General features: G+C 44.1%; 1 protein-coding gene across 1 annotated transcript in view; it reads left to right on the top strand.

Moving 5' to 3' along the window:
* ROR1 (receptor tyrosine kinase like orphan receptor 1) overlaps positions 1–16,354 on the top strand; it is a 147,253-nt gene that overhangs the window by 46,620 nt on the left and 84,279 nt on the right. The window lies entirely within an intron of this gene.

The following is a 16,354-nucleotide window of genomic DNA, read 5'->3' as shown; positions in this document are numbered from 1 at the left end:
GTTTTTTGGGTTTTTTTCTGCCTTTGTGCTGTTGTTGCTGTTTGTTTTTTGGGATTTCTGGTTAGTTTTCCATAGGAAATGTCCAGGAGGGTGTTAAATGCATCTTCCCTACAACAGAGAATAAATTCAGTCACCTTCAATGTGGGGAAAACCTGCTTCCCACAACAGCCAGGACAAATTTCAGGGAAATTGACTTTATTGCAGCACGCCAGGAATAGAAATTAGGCTCTAATCACATCATCAAATTCCGTGTAATGGAATTGAGTCCTTTAAAATGTGACAGAGAAGATGCAGCCTCACTTGGAAGGTGGGTTGGCAGTGCTGCTTGTCACCACCTGTCATTAGATCAAGAAATTGCACCTGAAGTGGGGAGAGCAAAACAAAACCAACCCCAAAACCAAAAAACCCCGAGGACCCAGGGCAAACCACTACCTTTGCAAACCTCTGTAAACTCATATTCCAGGACCTCCTGATTGTTTGCAGTTGTTGGATAAACACATTGCACAACAGCTGTGCTGTTAGCAAAACACTCAGACACGTCCTTGCAATATTTCTTGGAGCAGCTGATACCACAGGGATGCTCCCATCTTCCCAGGGACTTTGCTGGCTCTTCAGCCAGAGCAGGAGTTGGGAAACTCCTCACATAGAATGTGTGTGCTCGTTTTTGGATAGACAGACTTCCCAAGGCTGCAGGTTCTTTTCCCAGTGCCAACATTACAATCCTGGCTATTTTTTCTTCATGTGTGGCCCTTGTGCCCTGTCCAGCCCATATTACACATTCTCCTTTAGTAATGGGATCCCTCTCCTCCTTTCATGCTCTTCTAGTCCCCATCCTGATTTTTCTCTCCTCATAACCAAGCTCTAATTCCCACTTGTGCCCACCGTGGAAGTTGGTGATTCTTGATGGAAATTATTGGTCCAGTCTCAGTTCTGGCCTTCTGAAAGAAGCTTTTTATTCCTCACAGTTCTTAAGAGCCCTTTTCCTTTGCTTGCTTTTTGCCCCTAGGAATGTTTGCTGGATTTCTCTAAGGTAAGATTCTGTCCTCTGTGCTTTTTCCATTTTTGCCATTCATGGAGAACGTGGAAAAAGGAAGAGAAATGGGAAAAAGGAAGGGAAACTGGGAATCATCCCTGTGGGCAGGCAGATGAACAGGAAAGTGGTGTCCTGGGATATATCAGGGAACTGATATTAAAACAGTGGTGCAAGGGAAGTAAAAGGTTCTGGAAAGACCTCTGGAATTCTCTGCACAGCTGTGCTTTATGATTCTGGAGACCACCACAGATCTGGCCAGGCTCCTTGGTGAGGCTGCAGGTTGGGCTTGTTCAGTCAAGCCAAGGGAACGTTCCTGCTGTGTGAACACGGCGTTTATCCTCAGGAACACCGGGAAGGAGGGAACGCAACCCAGGCACGCAGTAATGCTGATGCAAAGTTATATTTGTCTAAACTGGCCATCAGAAGCTTTGAGTTGATGTTTTCCAAGTGGAAGAGCTGTGAGGCACTGGGATAGCTTTCCAGCAGGAGAAGTTTGGGCAAGAACCTTAATTAGCTCGACAATGGCTCTCGTTCAGTTCATCAGCAGTGCCTGCAATAAAGGAGACTTTGCTGAGCCATCCTGCAGCCTTCCCTCCTCCAGAGGTTATCCTGGCACATTCCAGCCATCCACAGCATCCTGTCCATCCCTGCTGCCAGCAGCCCACCCCTTCCCCGTGCTGCTCAGTGAAAGGACATTTTGTGGGCTGATTCACGGCTGTGTTTTCCCTCGTTCCTCCTTTGTGTAATCCGTGCTCATCCGAGCCAGCAGCTTCCCGTCAGAAGGTTTGCCAACAGCAATTGTGATCTTAATATTTCATGCCAGCTTCATCTCGCTGTCCTTGCAGGATAAATGAGGCTTATGTGCACTCCAGAGTGCAGCTTGCCTTTTGTGAGGCTGCAGTTAATTGCAATTAAACAGTCAGCCTTTGTAAAATTAATATTATTGTTGCTCTGCCCTGCGTGTGCTGACACTTGGGGAATGGCTGACAAACGTCAGGCAAATGCAAGTGTGGCCCTTTGCTCACTGGGATTTTTAATGTATTTTAATCACCTGTTTGCCTTGGCAAAAAATGTGTATTTTAGATATTCAAATCAGTGGGAAAATAAACTGGTAACTTTGTTTAGGGATAATCTGACATCTGCTCCTTTCCTCTGTTCTGTTCAGCTTCCTTCATTATGCTTCTCCAGAGCTCTCTTTGTTCTCAAATATGGTAATTCTTGGGTTCTTTATACCATACACCTAAAATGTAGATGGTAAAGTATTTTTGTAGAATTTGAAGTTGCTCTTATTATTCCCAATCTCAATTCTACCATCATTTTACATACACCGAGTTTTTTGGGCACATCTGATGTGGCAGGGTGACCATCTGAGGGCACTTCCAGCAGCAGCTGGTTCTCCTCAAGCACCTTTCCCAGCTCCCTTTTCCCTGCATCTCTTGTTGCTGCTGTGTGGAACCAACTGATCCTGATATTGGGGTAAAATCACAGAATCCTGGAATAATTTGGGTGGGAAGGGACCTTAAAGCCCATCCTGGGACACCTTCCACTATTCCAGGTTGCTCCAAGCCCTGTCCAACCTGGCCTTGGAATCTTCCAGGCCGCTGTCTTGATCCCAAGAGGGCTTTCATATCCCTCTGAATTCCCCTCATATCATTCCCAAAAGTGGCCCTGTTGGAAGCCAGCGTTCCTTAGCAAGAAAACCCCAGGAAAAACCCCAGGAAAAACCCCAGGAACTCCATCCTGAGTGCAGCCCTCCCACCTGGGCCGGGGGTCACGGATGTGGTGCCCAACGAGCAGGGAGGGCTCTTCGCCCAGGCCAGAGGTAGAAAGGATTTCAGTTTCTAATGGTTCACAAGTACACATTTCTTTCAGAATTTCAGAGAAGAAAAACTGTGTTTGGAGTAAGGAATGCAAGTCCCTCTCCCCGCAAAGAGATATTTATTCAGAAGCTGGAGCGGGTCCAGTTCAAATGTTGAGCACTGAGCCAGCACAGAGCAGCCCAGCACATGTTCCTCACCCTGCAGGTGCAGGGGGAGAGTGACTTTGGGCCTGAGCCCTTGTGAAATACGACTTTTACCTCCATGTTTGACATTTTCTTGCTCTTTTATAAGGAGTGATGGAAATGTGCGTTTTTCCTCCTTGCCCATTCCGAGCTCCTCGCTCATAAAGGCGCTGGATTGACAAGAGCAGAGACTGAGTCCTGTGTTTACCCCGGGGTAAGCACGGCCTGGGAAAGCTCCAGTGCAGCCTGGAAAAGCTTCTTGGGGTTCTGCCTAAGCTCAGCCTTACCCTGGGCAGGAATTCATCCATTCCACTCCAGCTTTTGCATCCCGACCTTGCCGGGAGGATCAGTCCTGGTGCCGCTGTTGCTCCTTTAAGAAATTTCTTGGATCTAAACAGACCACCCCAAAGCTGCCTCCGGAGCAGGAGGCAGAGTAACCTCATCATCTTCCCTCTCCCTTTGTACACACAAAACTGAGCACGGCTTTGATGGACCCCAGGTGAAAATTCCGAGCTTGCCATTAAAAATAAGGAGCAGGAAAAGATGACTGAATGAGCACATCCAGGGAGAAAACCTCAAAGTGACGCCTCGTCTTCCTCCTCTGCTCTTAATCACTGGTGGATTTGTCCTCCACAATCAGGGAATGGCTGAATTTTAGGGTAATAATAAATAATAAATAGGGGCTGTGCATTAAGTGAGCTCTAGGCTACAAACCCCAGCAAAAGAGAAGGGTTAAGTACAAAGATCTTTGCATTTCACTCATTTTTCCAGCTAGGGAAAAAAAAAAAAATCAGACAATTTAACTTTGGAGAAATATATGACATAAAACCTACGAGCTTGTCTCTAAATCCAGTTTGTAATGGTTGTCCAACTTCCAAGAGGAGAGGTAGACAAACACTCCAATCCAACAAATCACTGAAGGATATAAATTCATGTGTAATAGCGATACTGCTGACCTCAAAAATGGAACTTGCCAGCTAATCTTGCTGTAGACAACATTTTCATTACTGCCCTATCCTATATCCCTTTAAAAAAAAATATTACTGTTTCTGTGGAGAAATAAACTTCAGTAAAGTCTCTTGTGATGAAACTGGCAGCAGTAAGATCATAGCATGATAAATAGCAGATTCCTTGAGCACAGATTTAGATAAAGTAACGCTAGAAATGATTAATTTTGGAGTTTTGGAATGACCAGTGCACTAATTTTTTTTGGGAACACACTCCCACCATGCTGTGGGTCTGTGATTTCCTCAGTGAAACACATTCCTACAATCCTCCTGGGAAAGGGACAACTGGGCTGGAAAAACAACTTTTTCCCACTTTATCTTGGGCACTAAATGCTCTTGGGGAAAAGATTTGTGCCAATGGGATCCTGAAGGACAAGAGCCCAGCTGAAGAGGAATCAAGGAGGAAAATTTGCTTTTGGGAAAGGGTTAAAACATCAAAACTTCTACTTGAAGATGTAGAAAATGGTGAAATGTGGAGATGGTTTTCAGAATGTTTAGCTCAGGCTTTTAATGCTGGGGCAGGAATTCTCAGATAAAACTTCCAGACGTGAGTTCTGCTTTAAGGCTTGGCCAGAACCAACATTAAACAGCCTTAAGTACATGTCTATTTTTTTTATATATAATCTTGATAGGTGGTGTTATTAATGTAGCTTTTAATTTCGTGTCAGAGTAGAGATAAAACCCCTTTGGATAAGGATCACAGTGGAAGTGCTGAGCTGGTGGATTTTAGCTGTGTCACACTGGGCAAGGGGAAAAGCAATCAACTGGGAGAGGGCTGGAACACTTCAGGCTTGTTACAGGTCCCATCTGGTGAGAAATCACTTTTTTGGGCAATTTTCAAGAGATAGTGCTCTGATTTCACTCCTCCACGTCTGTCACCACATCATCCAGTGTGGAGACCAGCATGAGGAATGTGAGATGTGAATTTAAGTGCTGAATTCAGCATGCTTGGATAAATTAGCTTTCATATACTTACACTGAAATGGGTTTTTTTCAGTTTGAAGGTAAATATTATGCACTTTCAAGAGACCTTTTGGTGGCTACATGGGGAAAATGCATTTCTTTGTGTGGTTTTTGTAAGTTTATCTTTCATTGCTGGTTTATGGCTGTCAGAGCTCCCATGGAATAATGACACAGGCGTTTCTCTTCTGTCACACCTGCTTGGTTTGGCTTTTTCTTCCACTTGGATGCAGAGATCCACAGATCTCTCAAATTCACCAAAACATTCACCACAGAAACTGCTCACATTCCTGTTCCTCAAGGAATAAGGAGGGGTGTCTTTTTAATTATAAGCCTTAATAATTTCTGCTCTAAAATCCCCATATTTATATATTATAAAATTTCCTATATTTTTAATATGGGAAATATTACAAATATGAGAAATAATCACAACTTCTGATGTGAGAAAGGAGGGTGTTCAAACCTCCTCATACTTGCCTGGTAACTTCATCCAGATTCGTTCTCTGGAGGTTTCTAACTCCACTTCTGTGCTTTATCACTTCCTTCTTGTTCCTTTTTGTTCTTCCCAATACAATTTTGGAAAGAATTAATGGGAATTCTGCATTTGGAATGAGCTCTCCTTTCCTTTGGGAGGAAAGGAGAACTTTGGAGCATTGAACAGTCTGAACCTTTGCATATTGATAATTTCTGCTCTGATAACCTTTCAGATACTCTTTCCTTCATTATTATTCAATGAAAAGGTGCTGGAAACCAATAGTAAAATAAGAGTATTTGGCTGATTTTTATGCTTGTAAACCAGTTACTGCCCATTTTTTTGCTGGTAAATGAATAATTTTTAATTTCTGGACCAGGCTGTGATTTTAGCAGGGCTGTGGAGCTGGGAAATCTTTGCTCCCTGGAGCAGCAGGGTCTGCAGGCCATGTTTAGGCACATTCTGCCTTCCAGTGACCTTTCCAAGAATTCCACACACGCTCTGGGCACCGGCTTCCTCTGCAGGTTTGCCCTGAAGTGCAAATCCATATGTTTTAGGTGAGGGAAAGCAATCAACAGGTTGTACCCTTAACCCTTAAATCCCATATCTGGGCCCAGACATTTTTATTGCATTGCTTCACTCTGTGTGTTCCTCTCCTGCCAAGTGAGAATTTCAAAGCTTGATACAAATGCCTCTCGAATAAGGTTTTTTTTTTTTTTAAAGCTTGTTGATTGATATTTATTCCAGATGTAGGTTGGGCTTTATTTATTTATTTCATACCTTTCATAACTGAGAATCAGGAGCCACTTGGGGAAGGTGGCTCTGCTGGGGGGCTCAGACAAATTTCAGGCTGTAAATGACAAGTAGAAGTGCCTGTGAGGTGGCATTTTGTGGCACAGATGCTCTCCAGCTTTTATTTACCAAAACTGTCCTGCTGCTTACTTTTTAATTCTGCCAGCTGCAGCGTTGGAGGAGCTATTTAGTGTCTAAAGAAAATACAGAATTTTCTCCAGCCAGATTTCCCTGTCTCTGAGGGAGAAGTGCCCTCTCTGTCCCCACTCAGAGAATTAGATCTTACAACTGATGCAAAGCAGTGGCATAAGCTGATTAATGGCAGGGCTCACCAGAGTTGACATTTGGGGTTAAATTTTTTGAAAGACACTTCTGAAATTGAGCCTCTAATGTTATTTTACAGCCCTTTTTTTATGCTTTGAAATTCCTCTAGCAATGCAGAATGTTATTTTTCCTTTTTATCAAATTTTAAGGGTATTTCAGCAATTAAACTCGGTGTGCTTCAGCCAAAAAACATAAGTGCAGTCAGCTTTTTTGGCTTGTTGGGTAACAATGCTTCCTGTGTTAGCAACAGAGGAAATAATTGCTTTGTTTGGCACCTTGTGAAAAGAAAATTTCAGACGAAGATGGGAAAAATCTGCAAGACTGGGACATTTGACATGGAAGCTGGTGGTGAACATAAATTGTTTGGTGCTACTAAATTTAGCAGAGCAGTTGGTGAGGATCTATCATGTGCTTCCAAATGCATCCTGGAAGAGAAGTCCCACTGCTCCCACATTGATTGTTAACCCTGGGCTTGCAGATTTGTTGTTTATGATCAGAAAAAAGGAAAGATGGGAATGGGAAATGATGGCAGGGGTGGCCCCAGAACCAACCTGTGCACGGGGAGCACAAAAAATTGGCTCATTTTCAGGAAAGGTTTTCCAGGTTTACCTCACTGCATGGACTTTTGGATAATTTGGAGATGAGGCTGAGCTGCTGTCTTCTCCTTCATGGAGCCACGTGGCATTCCTGCTGTTCAGCAAACATTTAATCAGGATTTGGGGCTCCTGCGAGTCCCCAGAGAGATTTTGGATTTAAGACTCCCAAGATACTCATCGGTGCGACAGACTGCAGCTAATTGCCTTTAGAAAAATCCCTAAACCAGGTTGGCAGTTCAGAATTTTGGATGTCCTCTGGCTAAATCCAAGCTGTGAGGAGATCCCTGCTGGTGCAGCTGGGCCAGGGGGGATTTTCCAGCTCGGGGCTGAGTTCCTGCTGAGCTGTTCCTGAGGAGCAGCCTTGGGAAGGAGCTGGCTCTGAGGAGTCACAGGTCACTGCCTGACCCTGTCTGCCTCACACTCAGAGGGAACAGCCAGGAACAGCCCAGGAACAACCCAGGAACAGAAATAATCTCCTCTCTTTGGAGTGCCAGCTCACCCTTTTTTTCCTTATCACAATTTTTCCGTGCAGAAGAGGCAGCAAAACTTCTTTGAAGCCCAGCTGAGCTCAGCAGCTTTTTGCCTGGATGCAAATAATGCAAGGGCACAGCTGATCCATGTCCAACAAGGCAGAAACACTTTTTTACCTGTTTCTTTTCCAGCTGGATTTCCATTGGAATCACATTCACTTAACCACGTTTTCAAACTCAAAGGTGTAAGAAAGGTTGAGCTTGTTTGAACTCAACAAAGCCACCGCAGACTGGAAAATGGACCTGGATTTTTTCATAGCTTGTTCACAGGGCTGCAAAATCAATTCCAGCTGCAGCATCACCCCTGCAATTCCATGGTTTTCAGGTGATGCTCTGTGTTGCATCCTCAGGGGCAGGGAGAGCTTTGCTGTCACAGGGATGAATGCAAGGCTGGTGCTGGGTGACAGGCAGGAAGCAAAGGTAAAGCACATTCCTGGGGAATTAATGGCACAGTTTTAGCTCTGGAATCCTCTGGCTGCTGCAGTTCCCTGGGGTCCTGCAGCAGTGCTCCAACACTGTATTTAATGTGGATTCAGGACAGAATTCCCATGGCTTGGCGTGTGCTCGTTATCATGGTGCTTAGCTATAAATTCTGATTTCATTTCAAAGGCTCCATTTTATGTGGAGTTCTTAAAAAGCCCCTAAGTTGTCTTTAAAAGCCTGGTTTTAGTTATTATTTTTAATAATCATGTTTCTATGCTGTGCTCTGAAGGAACTCTTGAGGGATTCCAGCAAGGTGAGGATTTCCCCCTGTGCTGACACCTGTTTTTAAAAGTGTTGTTAAAGGAAGTGTCCAGGTGAGCTTTCCCTGAGGAATAACACCTTGGAGAAGCTGCCATGGGATTTTGGGAAGTGGCTGTTGAGTCTAGCCCAGAGCTGTCAGTGAATCCCAGACTGATGACACACCTAAAGTGACTTTGGGGTTCTCTTAATTCCATATTTTCCTGAACCATCTCCACATGGCACGGAGCATTTCCTTTGGGAAAAGGCCTGGAAATGGAGGTCCCTTTCATCTTCCAGCCTTCCTGGGGAAAACGGAGCATGTTAATGGAGTAGTACTTAAAGCTGAACTGCTGCAACTTGTGCTTTTAATCTATCATGGATAAAAATGGACTGAACAGTTTCCCAGAATCAAACTTCATTAAAAAAAAAAAAAAGGAGTTTAAAAAAGAGTTTAGCTGTCTAGAAAACAACATGTGTACGTTGTTATACAAATATATATAGACTGTTATATAGAACATAAAATCATGGGACTTCAGTGCTTCACTGAATACATGAACATTTATATCGCTGCTTTCATGGGACTTCAGCAGAAGGAATCATGAATTTTTCCTAAAAATCCCACAAACAGAAGGTTTTAAGGGTGAATTTTGTATTTCCTGATATATTTGGTGCTCTAATGTCAAATCAAAAGATGTCATATGTAGCATTTCAGGTAGAAATTCTGATTATTTGCCAGTGAGTCACCAGAGTATGGTCACCAGTGTTGTCCACAAATTAAACAGTTTACTCTTGTGAGTTGGTTTTACTTATTTATTTTTAATGTTGGTGTTATTTGTAAGGTCAGAGCACAGTGAGAGCTTCCCTGAGGTTCTGTCCCAGCACTCTGAGGGTAGGCAGAGCTCTGCAGAGCTCTCCATAAACAAGCTGTCAGGACTGTTTGGATAAGAGCTGGGGAAGGACAATAATGAACCAAATGTACAAGACAGTTTGAAAAGCCAAGTTTTCCCAGACTGTTTATTTTTAACGGGATTCCACCACTAGAAGGTGCTTTTATTTGTGATGCAAATAAACACCATGAGTGTGCAGGTCTTCAGCCACTGCAGAGCCTTGGGAGTTGAGTTATTTTGTGAAATATAATGAAATATTGGATATTCCTTCAGAAAAAATCCTGTCTGGCACAGGAGAAAATTATTTGTCCGGTCTCTGATTTAAAAGGTAAATAAAGCCTGGAATTGCCTGTGATTTCTTTGGAAAGTGCAGGTAAATCCAAGGTTGTGCAGGTGGAATGGGGATGTGGCATGACCAGGACATGGGCAGGGGCTGCAGCTGCCCCTTTTCCAAGGAGTCCTCTCCTAGAGCAGAGGTTGCCAGGTCTGGTTTTTATCATTTTCCTGCCCAGACTAAATAGAAAGAAATCCCAGATTAATGCCACGTTCATCAAAGGAAGCAGTGAGGAGTTAGCTAGGGGTGTTAAAGCCAGGCTTCCCCTTGTGCCAAATGCCCCAAATCTGCTGCTCTCCAAGGGCACATCCCAGTGGGGCTGGAATGCCCAGGGTGCCCTGAGCACATTTAGGGTTCTGCCCTGGGGATCTGTTGGATCTCCACCCTCTGCTCGTGACCCTGTGGGGTTTGGGGTGAGGGTTGGTCCTGGAGCTGCTCTCTGCATCCCTTGAATTCTCTTTCCTCAGTTTATTTTTAAATAATATATATATTTTAAAGCAAAATAATAATAATAAACATCATCACAGAATTGTTAAGGCTAGGAAAGGCCTTTAAGATCAAGTCTAACCAACCAGCAGCAGCAGCACCATGGTGAGCATTGATCTGTGGCCCCAAGTGCCACTTCCACGGGGCTTTTCAATCCCTCCATCCCTGTTTGCTCCCTGCCGTGGCTCAGCTGAGGGATGCAGTGCTGGGATCAGCTACAATAACAAATCACTTGTGCACTTTGAGGTTTGGACCTCGACTTGGAGCCCTCATCTTGTTCTTTGAGCAAAGCACACAGCTGAGAGCTGGCAGCCTTTTTTGAGATGTAAAGCTTTGAGCGTGGAACCAATGGAAAATGTAAAAATAATTGTTAAAACGCTGGAAAAAAAGATTCACTTTGACTCAGAGTATTTTATTAGAGAAAACCAAACCATCTTGCTGGGTTCTGACTGTTTTAAATTTTCAATTGTATTCAACAATTTGAAATGAAAGGTCATTTCAGCTGAAATAATGACTCTTCCCCTGAAGCCATCTAAAAAGGGTTCACAATGGTATGAAGCTTTTTGTTTTTACATAAACAATTCATTAAGATCAACATGAACCTGCAAAAAAAAAAAAAAAAAAAAGTGCCATCAATCAACATGTGTTTTTGCTTTTAAAAAAATAAAAAAATCCTGTTCAAACCAAACCAAGAGATGTGGGTTGATTATTTTGCACCAGCCCAGATTTATGGGTGGCTGTAAATCAGCTTCTCCCTCCCAAGCTGTAAAGGAGTGATAATGCTGCTCTTGTTCAGATTGTGGCTTTGGAGGGTCTCCTGCAGGAGTGAGGGGCCAGGCTGGATCCTGCCCAGCCTTGTGTCTCATGGATAAGAGCAGGAAACCTTGGACTCGTCCCCTTTGGAGATGGCACTGCCTGCCACATCCCAGAGAGGCTTTTTGTAGCATTTTAGCTACAAAATATTTTCCTTTAATAAATAAAAAATCATAATAAGTTTTTTCATTTAACAAAACCACCACAAACGGTGAGAAACATGCGCTCTATTCCTTTCCTGAGCTGCCTTCAGCTGGGAATTAATTAAGAACTCTTGGGGTTATTTTTGTAAGCCTTAAGTAGCAGGATATTATCTGCTCTGTCCCGAGGCTGCACCTCCTTGGAGCAGTAGCCAGGATGTCTGAGAGGGCTCGCAGGGCTTTTTCCCCCCTCTCAGCCCATCTGCTGCCTAGATGAGCTGCTCTGGGAGTGGGCTGCTCTTTGAAGTTTGTTTGGAGTCCTGTCTAGACTCCCAAAAAATTCCTTCCTCCCCAGCTTTGCTTTTCTATTAAGCAAAACGAAAAAGTTTTTAAAAAGTTTTGCCTTTGAAAAAGGTCATTTCTCATGCCAGTCCCGACTAAACTTCTGTGAAAGACAAAAGCTTTTGAAATTCATGTGGTGGCCCCTGAGCTGCTTTTTCCCCTTCTGGTTTAATAAACCCACCCTGAAGACTTTCTCTGCAGACAGAATTAAAATCCCTGTACCTGGTCTTTTTGGGTTGCACATCCAGGTCAAAGAAACACCAAATTTGAGAGTTTGCCTTGGTTTTGTTTCAGATAATGCTCATGGTTAATCTCACCCAGAGACACTGGAGGAAGAGAAGCTTTATTGCTTTAAAATGGGCATGGAAACATGCTCTGTGTTATTTCTCATTGTTCAATTTCTTAATATTTGTTCACATAGCCAAAGATACTTGTTTTTTTTTGGTTTTTTTTTAATCATAATGAACTGGAGAATTCAGAGTGAGCTGCAGTATGTTTTTATAGATGTCTCCCGTTGATTTTCCTTGGAATGTTTTTTAGCTTTTATGTGCAGTCATTATTTCCTGGAGGTTGATGCTTCTAGTGTTTATTGGAGATTTATGTTTAATCTTCATTTCAAAGAATCCTAAAAATTATGAATGCTTTTCTTTCAACCCAGTGTTCATTCCCAGGAAAAATCCGTGCTGCTTGGAGCCCCACACTCGTGGCAGTGCCCATCTTTTAAAAGAGGTTTTGTTAACAAGCTCTGCAGGTTCTGCTCTGAAAGAATCTCAGGAACCATAAGAACTGTGCTGTAGCTTTTTATCAGGCTGATCCAGATATTCCCAGAAGATTTTTTTGGAGCAGAAATCATAGTAAAATTATGAAGTTATTTCTATTTTATATCTATGAAAAAAATTTGTGAACTTTTCCTGACCCTTCACACTCTTCATTTGTGTTTGAAGCTGGCACAGATTTCATCTCATAACTCTCAGAAGGGACTAAAATGTCTTTACTTTTTTTTCCCCTTTCCTTCTTCCCAGTCAAAACTTGTCCCAGGTCCAAGGACAATGTTGCTCCAGTGGAACAGAGATTTAGGCTAGAGGATCCTGGAAGCCTAAAGCATGAGCAAGAGCAGGACATCAGGGAAATTCTTAGATCTGAAAGGCAGCAAAGGAACTGATTTTCATCAGATTGTGTGGCCTGAATTATTTGGAAACAAGTGGGGCTGTGGAAATCTGAGCACAGAATCCCAGAATTATTTAAAGTTGGAAAAGCCCTCCAGGATCACCCAGTCCAAGCTGTGCCCACCTTGTCCCCAAGGCAAGCCCAGAGCACTGAGTGCCACCTCCAGGTGTTCCCTGGGCATCTCCAGGGATGGGGACTCCAGCCCTGGCTGCTCCTGTCCTGCCTGAAAGGGCAGGAGAACAGAACTCACACAGCACAGAGTGGGGAAGTGTCCCAAATATTTCCACCTTTCTATCTCCCCTTCCTGGGAATGTAATCCTGCCTGGCTACAAATCCTTACTTCAGCATTTTCCAAACTTCCCTTTCAATTAAACTCATTTTATTTCCCCCACTTGACGTCTTATCTGTCCTCCAGCTCGCACAGACTTCCCAGGTGGCCAAATCCGATTTTCCACTGGATCTGTGAGGTCAGAACAGAACCAAGGCAACTTTTCCTTCTGGTGGCTGACTCAGTAATGGGGAGTTACTCAGCTGGGCAGGGTTTGCCAAGGAGAAGCAGCAGAGTTCCTTAACTTTGGGAAGGCCTTTCCAGGGCTGGGTGGGGCCCACGGGAGTTTGGCTGCAGGGAAATTGGGATGTGCTCCCAAACTGGGCTGCCAGCAGGGCTCAGGCAGCTCTGCTCACCTGGGCAGCTCAGTGAGAGGCAGGACATGGCAGGTCTCTCACTCTGATAGTTCCCCATTCCCATTCCTGCCTCCTTATTTCCAGGATTTCCTCTGCTGGATGCTCTCTCTTTGCAGGGGGAAGGCACCTGGAGTCATCCTCGGAGGCAAAAACCTGGGAGTCCTCAGGGAGCAGCTGGGCTGGGCTCACTCCGCTTAAGAAATTCCTTTTAGTGCTGAAAGATGTGTGGAAAAAGGGAACCTGGCAAAACCAGAGCAGTCTGAGGGGATAGAAAGGGTAGGATAAATCCCCACGCCTGAGAATAAATAATAAAACTTTATTTTTTACAAAATAGAACAATTTAAATGAGTGTGTTTTCATCTTGAAAAAGATCAAAATGTGAATTTATGAGAGAAAAAATGATGCATTTTAGGTTATTTTTGTAAATAAGTGATATAGGTTTGTAGTCTGGCTTTTTAAACCAGTCTGGCTGGTTTTAACTTGTAAAAACATACATGTACCGCTAGTTGTTTTGTAGTTAAAACAACCGACTTCTGTCTTGCTCTGGGGTGAAATATTTTATTTTAATAATTTTTATAATATTTTATTGGATGTGTTGTTTTCCTACTTGTTTGGCAGGGAATTGTACTTTGGGGTGCATATAGAGCACGATTTTTCTTTGGTCTGTTTTCCACAGGGATTCTCAGGTGGTGCCAGGAGGTAAAATGAGGGCTCCAGCTTTATCCTGGATTTTCCAGGCTGGGATTTGCCTCCTGCTCTCCTGCCCTGCCCTTTGGTGTCTGAGGCTGCACAGAGCAGAGGGAAAGGGGAGCATCCTGCAGCTGCTGATGCAGGGAAGGTGCCTGGCTGAGCTCTGTGCTGCTCAGGGGCTGCACACAAAGGAGTGGGGCTGGCAGGCACTGCTGGGTGTCAGGGGCCAGCTGTGTGACATAAACATAAATATGTTTATAAAATGTTTATAAACATAAATATGTAGCTCTGCAGAATTCACAGAATGACCGGGTTGGAAGAGACCTTCAAGATCATGGAGTCCAACCCAGCCCCAACCCCTCAGCTAAACCCTGGCACCCAGTGCCACATCCAGGCTTTTTAAACACACCCAGGGATGGTGACTCCACCACCTCCCTGGGCAGCCATTCCAGAACTTTATCACCTTTCTGTAAAAAACTTTTTCCTGATATCCAACCTGTATTTCCCTTGGCACAGCTTTAGACTGTGTCAAGAAGCTTGAGAAGATTGGTGGTAGCTCCTCTTTCTGTTTAGTTTTAAACATGTAGATGGCAGATCTATAAGGCAACTTCAAGATTCCTCCTATGATGGTCTAGTCATGTCATCCATTTACTGTCTGCTCTAAAATCACTTCTTTATTTCCTGGTTTTGCCTGGGAATTCAGTCAATCAGAACTATATGTGCGTATTCTAAATATTTCATTTTTTATTATCAGGTTTCCTCTCTAGAATAGTAGTTATAAAATGTGCTCAGATTTACTCAAATCTGAGTATATCTGAAGTAAGTCTGAAGTGCTTATGTAAAGAACATTATCTTATGTAAAGAACATTAAAATAACAAGAGGTTTCAAATTACACAAACAAGAGAAAATAGTAACATCACCACATGACACTGCATGTCATTTGGATATGAATGTCCTGAAATAGTGGGACATTTCCTCACACAAACACAAATCCCAAACCTTGGCTGTGAGCTGTGCCTGTGCCAGGGACTGGCACAAAACCAACCCTTGGTGCTGCTGTGGGAGAATGATGGAGGGTGAACGGTGACAACACGAGTGTCACATTGCTCAGGGACATGTCTGTCACCCCAGCCTGGTTCCTGTCCAGCCTGTGCACCTTTATCCTGGAGAAAAGGAGGCTCAGGGCCCTTCTGGCTCTGCACAGCTCCTGCCAGGTTTGGGATCTGCTCCAGGAACAGGGACAGGAGGAGAGGGAACGGCCCCAGGCTGGGCTGGGGAGGCTCAGGGTGGGCATCAGCAGGAATTTCCCCATGGAAAGGTGCTCAGGCCTTGGAACTGCCCAGGGAGGGTTGGAGTGCCCATCCCTGGAGGTGTCCAAGGAATTCCTGGAGGTGGCACTCAGAGCTCTGGGCTGGGGACAAGGTGGGCACCAGGCACAGATTGGGCTGGATGATCTTGGAGGGTTTTTCCAACTGTAATCATTTCCTGATTCTGTGATTCTGTAATGAAATGATGTGGAGAAGGCAGAAATCATGGAAAATGTCAGTGGGAATGAGCCATGGGAGGTCACCTGAGCTCCTGTCAGGGCTGACTTCAGGCTGCTCTCACCTGGCCCAGGGTGTGAAAACTGCAAAGCTGGAGGTGCTCCAGCCTCTCTGGGCCCCAATTCCACGCTCAGCTGCTGGGGAAAAATGCCCTTTGGGATTAAATGCTGACCACAGGGACTCCTGTCATTCCTCATGCAAACCCTGGGGAAGGCTCTCGGTTTTCCTGCACCTCCCCGGTGCATCTGCAAAGCTGCTAATGACCCTTCATTCCTTTTTTGTACCCTCCATTAAGCTGCGAGCTCGGGAATTGTCTGTTAATTTGTTCAGACAGTGGCCAGGGCTTCAGCAGCCGTCCTCAGGTACAGACTGATCCAAAGTGACAGCAACAAAGACAAAAAGTTGTGCAACTATTTCAGAGATGAGCTGAAAATACCCTGAGTTGTTCGGTGTCAAATTCTTTAACTGCCTGTTCTAAACATAGAAATATTTCCCTTTTTCTTTTTTAATATATGGCAGATTTATGAAGCTCCATCTCATCAGTGGTTATTAGGAGTGTTAATCCTTTTTATTTCCCTTTTCTAAGGAAAATGCGTTGGAAGCTGGTGTTGAGGTAAGAGGGGGAAAAAGATGCAGTCAGCCTGAGGTTATTGGGAATACAATGGTATGGAAGTGGTTTTCCTTTATATAGGGAACTGCTAATTGGGAGTTAGGGGCTGCTAACTTTATAGTCTTGTAAAACTGCACTGACTGGGGCTGACACTTGTGTAAAGTCTCCAGGGGGAAAAGCCAACTTTTCCTGTCACTCCACGAAAAGGTTAGGAAAC

Source organism: Taeniopygia guttata, chromosome 8, assembly GCF_048771995.1.
Source record: "Taeniopygia guttata chromosome 8, bTaeGut7.mat, whole genome shotgun sequence".
NCBI classification, from domain to species: Eukaryota; Metazoa; Chordata; class Aves; order Passeriformes; family Estrildidae; genus Taeniopygia; species Taeniopygia guttata.
This window is presented reverse-complemented; position numbering and strand designations above follow the sequence as displayed.